This window comes from Pleurodeles waltl, chromosome 2_1 (assembly GCF_031143425.1).
Source record: "Pleurodeles waltl isolate 20211129_DDA chromosome 2_1, aPleWal1.hap1.20221129, whole genome shotgun sequence".
NCBI lineage: Eukaryota > Metazoa > Chordata > Amphibia > Caudata > Salamandridae > Pleurodeles > Pleurodeles waltl.
Window position 1 is genome coordinate 415,481,929 of NC_090438.1, and position 8,593 is coordinate 415,490,521.

The window sequence follows — 8,593 nt, forward strand, 5'->3', positions numbered from 1 at the left end:
GAGCAGTCTGTAGTTGATCCGAGGTCGGAGGATGAAGTAGTAGTTGCAGAGGATTCCTCATGGAAACTTGCAAGCAGAATCTGAAGAGAAACCCACAGGAGAGACCCAAAATATCCCTGAGATAGGAATTGGCTCCCTTATCAGGTATAGACCCATCAGGAGTGGTCTCTGACGTCACCTGCTGGCACTGGCCACTTAGAGGCCTTCAGAGTGTTCCCACACCTTGCAAAGCAAGTTGGCTCAAGTCTTGGTCACACTGGACGAGCTCTGGGCACCACCCCTGGGGTGGTGATGGACAGGGGAGTGGTCACTCCCCTTTCCTTTGTCCAGTTTCATGCCAGAGCAGGGACTGGGGGGTCCTTGAACCGGTGTAGTCTGGCTTATGCAAGGTGACACCATCTGTACACTTCAAAGCATTTCCAGAGGCTGGGGAAGGATACCCCTCCCCAGCCTGTAACACGTATTTCGAAAGGGAGAGGGTGTAACACCCTGCTCCCAAAGGAAATGCTTTGTGCTGCCTTCCTGGGACTGAGCTGCTCAGACTCCAGGAGGGCAGAACCCTGTCTGTGAGGATGCAGCAGCTGTAGCTGCATTGCAAGCCTCAGAGAGCTGGTTTGGCAATGCTGGGGACCCATAGTGGAGCCCCCAGGATGCATAGAATTGGCTCCCCAATACCAAATTTGGAATGGGGGGACAATTCCATGATCTTAAACTCCTTACATGGCCATATTTGAAGTTACCATTGTGAATCTATATATAGCGATTGACCTATATGTAGTGCACATGTGTAATTCGCCCTCACACTCACAAAGTCCCGGGAATTGGCCCTGAACTATGTTGGGTGCCCTCACACTTAGTAACTTTGCACCTAATCTTCAGCAAGTGAAGGTTAGACATATAGGTGACTTATAAGTTACTTAAGTGCAGTGAAAATGGCTGTGAAATAGTGTGCACACTATTTCATGCAGGCTGCAATGGCAGGCCTGTGGAAGGGTTTGTCTGAGCTCCTTATGGGTGACAAAAGAAATGCTGCAGCCCATAAGGATCTCCTGGAACCCCAATGCCCTGGGTACCAAGGTACCATGTACTAGGGACTTATAAAGGGGGTCCAGTGTGCCAAATGAAATTTGTAATTAAAGTCACTAACCTATAGTGACAAATTTAAAAGCAGAGAGAGCATAAGCACTGAGGTTCTGGTTAGCAGAGCCTCAGTGACACAGTCAAACTCTATACACAACACACACATTAGGCTATAAACTATGAGCACTGGGGTCCTCACCAGCAGGATCCCAGTAAGACAGGCAAAAACATACTGACATACAGGTAAAAATGGGGTTAACATGGCAAGAAAAATGATACTTTCCTACAATCTTTTTCATCCCCCCTCCCTTGTGTGCTAGGCTCTTGTTCTCACCGTCGTCGTCTTCGCCGTCATTGGTGTTCATGGTGGAGCAGCACCGAGAAGACATGCAGCTCGGGCTCCATGGCAGCGTGATTGTTCCCTGTGTCTCTAATGGTGAGTCCTTCCCTTCTGCGGTCTGTTTCCTCCAGGCTTTTGATGTTGTTCCTACCGCCCTGGAAAAGGTGGCGGATGGTCTTGTCAAAATAAGGTGGGCGGTACTTTGTCTTTGACTGGCTGTAGGCGGCTACAGCTGTGGTGCATGTTGTTTCCACCCTGGCGGTCAGTGTAGTAAATTGGCTTTCTATCAGAGATCTTTCCGCTATGGTCATAATTTAGCAGTAATTATCGCCGGCCTGTTGGCGGTATTACCGCCACTTTTACACCAACCGCCAGGTTTGTAATGAAGGCCATAATCTCTAGTCTCTCCTTGTTTCTCTTTTACTGGCTCCACAAATATCAATTTCCTTTGGTGATGGTACAGGATTAGCATCCAAAATAACACCATTACCAACCTTATTGCATCTGTTTAAATTAACTCCTTGGTCCTCGCCAATCACCTCTTCCAACACCCAATTTTGACTGTTCCTAACATCACATTTTGCTCTCCCATGGTATGGGGCAAATAAGGGTAAGATGCCATCCTCGTCGCCACATTCTGTAGTAATTAGTTTGAGTCCAGTTGTGATGCAGTGTAGTTTATTGTCAAGCTTTCCCCAGCACAGTGAGGAGCATCAGGACGATCTTGTGTGCTCCTCTAACGACTGCAGAGTCACACTCTCCCACATTCCATCTGATGTCACTACATTCTAACAATCCCCCTGTACGGTGTCACTGCATAGACATTATACGTCTATAACATTCATCACATCATAACACTTATATGTAGAAAAAGGGGAGTTTAAGTCTTGGCAAGTACTTTTAAATGCCAAGTCGAAGTGGCAGTGAAACTGAACACACAGACACTGCAGAGGCAACCCTGAGACATGGTTAGGGGGCTACTTATGTGGGTGGGGTAGGAAAGTACCATCTTGCCTGGCACGTTAACCCCATTTTTACTGTATGTATGGTTGTTTTTGCCTGTGCCACTGGGATCCTGGTAGCCAGGACCCCAGTGCTCATAAAGTGTGCCCTATACGTGTTCCCTGTGTGGTGCCTAACTGTATCACTGAGGCTCTGTTAACCAGAACCTCAGTGTTTATGCCCTCTCTGCTTTCCAAATTGTCACTGCAGGCTAGTGACTAATTTTACCAATTCTGATTGCCACACTGGAACACCCTTATAATTCCCTAGTATATGGTACCTAGGTACCCAGGGTATTGGGGTTCCAGGAGATCCCTATGGGCTGCAGCATTTATTTTGCCACCCATAGGGAGCTCAGACAATTCTTACACAGGACTGCCACTGAAGCCTGAGGGAAATCATGTTCACGTTATTTCACAGCCATTTTACACTGCACTTAAGTAACTTATACGTCACCTATATGTCTAACCCTCACTTAGTGAAGGTTAGGTGCAAAGTTACTTAGTGTGAGGGCACCCTGGTGTAGGAGGCTGGACTGGCTTGTAGTGAGTACCAAGGGGTACTTACACCTTGCACCTGGCCCAGGTATCCCTTATTAGTGTAGGGTGGTGTCTAGCACGTTAGGCTGATAGAAAAGGTAGCTTAGCAGAGCAGCTTAGGCTGAACTAGGAGACGAGTGAAGCTCCTACAGTACCACTAGTGCCATATGCACAATATCATAAGAAAACACAATACACAGATATACTAAAAATAAAGGTACTTTATTTTTATGACAATATGCCAAAAGTATCTCAGTGAGTACCCTCAGTATGAGGATAGCAAATATACACAAGCTATATGTACACAATACCAAAATATGCAGTAATAGCAATAGAAAACAGTGCAAACAATGTATAGTCACAATAGAATGCAATGGGGGCACATAGGGATAGGGGCAACACAAACCATATACTCTAGAAGTGGAATGCAAACCACAAATGGACCCCAAACCTATGTGACCTTGTAGAGGGTCGCTGGGACTGTAAGAAAACAGTGAGGGTTAGAAAAATAGCCCACCCCAAGACCCTGAAAAGTGGGTGCAAAGTGCACCTAAGTTCCCCAGAGAGCACAGAAGTCGTGATAGGGGAATTCTGCCAGAAACAGCAACACCAGCAATGCAACAATGATGGATTTCCTGACGAGAGTACATGTGGAACAAGGGGACCAAGTCCAAGAGTCACGATCAAGTCGGGAGTGGGCAGATGCCCAGGAAATGCCAGCTGTGGGTGCAAAGAAGCTGCCACCGGATGGTAGAAGCAGAGGATTCTGCAGGAACAACAAGGGCTAGAAACTTCCCCTTTGGAAGATGGATGTCCCACGTCGTGAAGAGTTGTGCAGAAGTGTTTCCGTGCAGAAATACCGCGAACAAGCCTTGCTAGCTGCAAGGGTCGCGGTTAGGGTTTTTGGATGCTGCTGTGGCCCAGGAGGGACCAGGATGTCGCCAATTGCATGAGGAGACAGAGGGGGCGCCCTGCAAGAGAAGGAGCCCACTCAGAAGCAAGCAGCACCTGCAGAAGTGCCGGAACAGGCACTACGAAGTGGAGTGAACCGGAGCTCACCCGAAGTGGCACAAGAGGGTCTCACAAAGCCGGAGGACAACTCAGGAGGTTGTGCAATGCAGGTTAGAGTGCCGGGGACCCAGGCTTGGCTGTGCACAAAGGAAATCCTCGGTGAGTGCACAGGAGCCGGAGTAGCTGCAAAACACGCGGTTCCCAGCAATGCAGTCTGGCGTGGGGAGGCAAGGACTTACCTCCACCAAACTTGGACTGAAGAGTCACTGGACTGTGGGAGTCACTTGGACAGAGTTGCTGAGTTCAAGGGACCTCGCTCATCGTGCTGAGAGGAGACCCAGAGGACCGGTGATGCAGTTCTTTGGTGCCTGCGGTTGCAGGGGGAAGATTCCGTCGGCCCACGGGAGATTTCTTTGGAGCTTCTAGTGCAGAGAGGAGGCAGACTACCCCCACAGCATGCACCACCAGGAAAACAGTTGAGAAGGCGGCAGGATCAGCGTTAATAGTTCGCAGTAGTCGTCTTTGCTACTTTGTTGCAGTTTTGCAGGCTTCCAGCGCGGTCAGCAGTCGATTCCTTGGCAGAAGGTGAAGAGAGAGATGCAGAGGAACTCTGATGAGCTCTTGCATTCGTTATCTAAGGAATTCCCCAAAGCAGAGACCCTAAATAGCCAGAAAAGGAGGTTTGGCTACCTAAGAGAGAGGATAGGCTAGCAACACCTGAAGGAGCCTATCAGAAGGAGTCTCTGACGTCACCTGCTGGCCCTGGCCACTCAGAGCAGTCCAGTGTGCAGCAGCACCTCTGTTTCCCCAATGGCAGAGGTCTGGAGCACACTGGAGGAGCTCTGGGCACCTCCCAGGGGAGGTGCAGGTCAGGGGAGTGGTCACTCCCCTTTCCTTTGTCCAGCCGGGCATTCTACCGCCGACTTGCTGCGCCGCCATGGGGATTCCGACCCCCTCACCGCCATCCTGTTCCTGGCGGTTTCGACTGCCAGGAACAGGATGGCGGTGAGGGGTGTCGTGGGGCCCCTGGGCCCATGCCAATGGCATGGGCACTGAAGGAGCCCTCGTAAGAGGGCCCCACAAAGAATTTCAGTGTCTGCTCAGCAGACACTGAAATTTGCGACGGGTGCAACTGCACCCGTCGCACCTTCCCACTCCGCCGGCTCCATTCGGAGCCGGCTTCCTCGTGGGAAGGGGTTTCCCGCTGGGCTGGCGGGTGGCCTTCTGGCGGTCGCCCGCCAGCCCAGCGGGAAACACAGAATCACTGCGGCGGTCTTCAGACCGCGGAGCGGTGTTCTGTCGGGGGAACTCTGGCGGGCGGCTTCCGCCGCCCGCCAGAGTTAGAATGACCCCCTATATCCTCTGAGATACTTTTGGCATATTGTCACTAAAATAAAGTACCTTTATTTTTAGTAACTCTGAGTATTGTGTTTTCTTATGATATAGTGCTATATGATATAAGTGGTATGGTAGGAGCTTTGCATGTCTCCTAGTTCAGCCTAAGCTGCTCTACTATAGCTACCTCTATCAGCCTAAGCTGCTAGAACACCTCTAATCTACTAATAAGGGATAACTGGACCTGGCACAAGGTGTAAGTACCACTAGGTACCCAATATAAGCCAGGCCAGCCTCCTACAGGTGGCAAAACCAGTGCTGCAGCCAGCTAGTAGAATTTAATTTACAGGCCCCAAGCACATGCACTTTAGCACTGATTAGCAGAGTCCTAAAGCCAGTAAAAATGAGGACAGAAAAAGAGAAGGAGGAAGGCAAAAAGTTTGGGGGTGACCCTGCAGAAATGCGACTTCCAACATATACCCCTTCCAGCCTAAAACAAGGGTAGACTAATCAACACTCTGATGGACGTCTCTGCTTAAGGCAAGAGAACATGGCCAATGGACCACTACTGCAGGGTCACTTGCCAGGTCTACGCCTTTCGGACTCAGTGAGGCTACTCTGTCTATTCTCTCTGGGGCCACTGAACCCATGGAGAACCCTTCTCATTACCTGAGGACCCCATCTGTGAAGCTCCTAATTTTAATTTGTTCACAGATACATCCCAGTATGCAGACAGTACTACCATGGCCAACAAAATTATGTGGCCCGTTCCATTCCTTGGGTCTGATTTCTGTCCCCAACCCAGGGAAAACTCTGTCCACAAGGACAGAAACCAGCAGATGCCACTGACAGCTGTCAGTGTCAAGAGCTAGGCCCCAGACCATCCACTACTAAGTGGAGACCCTGAGTTTAGCCTTTGGAAGAGCTTTTCCTTCAGTGAGGGGGCTGGTGGGGAGTTCCCAGGGGGCTCCTGAGGCATCTCAGAATGGGGGTCAGTAGCCCCAAGGGTCTTGCACCCCTTCTCTATTCTCACCAGTTCAGTGGTGGGTCCCTGATACTGATCTCACAGCCCAGCATCTGCACCCTGAGGCTGAACAGGGGACAAGGGTGAGTCTGTCCTCACCGTGCCTCCACATCTGGGCTCATATTCCCTCCTCTGGGGAGTGGTACTGCAAACAGCTGAACTGTCAGGGTGCCCTTAGGGGTCAACCCTCTCAGTTCTTCTGACACTAGGGGTAACTAATTCCCCAGAATGCAGTCAATGGGCAGCTGGGGACTAACTATGACCCGCCTCAGGGTCACCTCCCCACCCCACCTACTCTAGGGACAACTAGGACATGGGGCGGAAAAAATCCTCCCCAATGGCTGGAGTCACTCTACACACCTGGCTGGTGTACTGCTCTAGTGAAACTAGTTTCTCCACCATCATGGTAAGACTAACCCCTGTGTCTCTCAGAGCAGCGACTGGGACCTCATTCACTCCCACCTGGTGGAAGTGATGACTCCCACCCTCAGGGATCACTAGTTTACCCTCTGAGTCCACCTTGCAACTGAAGGAGATGAAGGCATGGTCTATGACCTGAGGACTAATTAGAAATATGGTGCAAAATGGGGGAAAAATGGCGCTCAAGGATAGTGCATAATATTTTGTGTAAAAATGGTGCACTTACAGGGGAACCCCCCAACTGGTTTACGAAGTAAACACATACAAAAACAATTGTGATGTACTCATTAATAATCACCTATAAATAAATCACATATAGCCGTCTAAATGTAATCTCATGGGTAACACTACCGTAGATCCAAAAATCATCACAAATACAGTCCATTAATAATATCCAGTCCTTTAAAAATTATTAATGGATAGTTCCGATTCCACTAGGCAATACAATTTCCTCTGTAGTGTGTATATAGATGAACAACTCAATGCATTTCCAGTACTCCGTTGTTAAGGTTATTAGATGTACAACCGTCGATATGATTAATTAGATACACAGCCAACATGTGTTTTGTGTTTGGGAATTGACCCAAACGACTTCTTCAGGGCTGAAATTTAATCAGAACAGAGCACTTGAAACAAATATGAGGATTTGTTATATACAGAATATATACCACCATGCCTCCTTAAAACTGAGCCCATGAAATTGAAAGACAGTGAATTGCCAGAATCAGCAGAGTGAAAACAGGACAGCATGCCACAAGTAAATAAAAAAGGGGACCTAGACACCAATCTGTGAAAAATCCCAATGAAATGAGCCATTTCTACAGAACGCCGCAATAACATGAGCAATCGTAATTGTATCATATCAACTCCAGTGCAAGAAACCCTGTGTAACCATATGCAAAAGTTCTAATGACAAATCACCTTGTCCAACATTCTATAATATCATACCAAAAAACGTAATAACATGTCACTGTGTTGATCCGACTTCAAACCACACGTGTAATCTACTGACAACAAATGGTAGGAATCAAAATATAACCTTGAATTGAGTGGCGAACAACATGTAAATAATGGTCCTCCAACAGAAAAAGCAATATCAAACAATGTCCGAATCCAAGAGGAGTCCAAAACTGTGGGCATGAACAAGATACAACATCAAATTTGGTAATCTAGTATATAGTCAATCATCCGGTAACTAAAACCCCGTGACACACTTACCTGGTTATGAAGAAATATCTTGATTTCAAACAGACCGCAGTACGCTAATGTGACAATAATGTTGGAGTGCCTAAACCAGCTTTGCGCTACCGTCACGTAAAGACGGAAATACTTAAATAGAATAACTGACAACAATAACGGACTACAACGGGTTCAAAGTAAAGAAACAAAAAGCAAACTATATTCCACCCTTCTTAAGTAAATGATAGGCACCTAAGTAACAAAACTGTGCGTTTCCCTCACATGGAGAAGAAAATTCCTAAATAAGTTGCACAACAATAACCAAATACGACGTTTATAATTGAAAAACAGATCGCAACCTACAACCTATAAATCACCTAAATCCAACGGGCACCTTAGTATTCCAAACCATACTAAATACACCAAACAAAATGCAAAACTCGAGCTATCTGTAAGCCAGCGATCATCCCATTTTACCAAAATGTTGAAGCGGGTACCAATTACTAACCCTCAAGTATTAAAGCAAATAACAATAAATCTAACTGCAACCTCGAAGAAAAACACTAATATCTCAATATTATGAACTACAATCAATATAGGAAATCTACAAATTGTGTCATCAATAACAATAAATGAATTGCAACCACAAAGAAAGTTAAGAAA

At 47.5% G+C, this 8,593-nt stretch overlaps 1 long non-coding RNA gene across 1 annotated transcript in view; it reads right to left on the minus strand.

Annotated features, from left to right (window-relative positions):
- The window catches only part of LOC138258892 (uncharacterized), a 201,163-nt gene extending 193,097 nt beyond the window's left edge, over positions 1–8,066 (minus strand). The window contains exon 1 of the long non-coding RNA XR_011198600.1: positions 7,970–8,066. This is a non-coding gene — a long non-coding RNA (uncharacterized lncRNA). The remainder of the gene's footprint in view (positions 1–7,969) is intronic.
- Between the last annotated feature and the right edge of the window lie 527 nt (positions 8,067–8,593).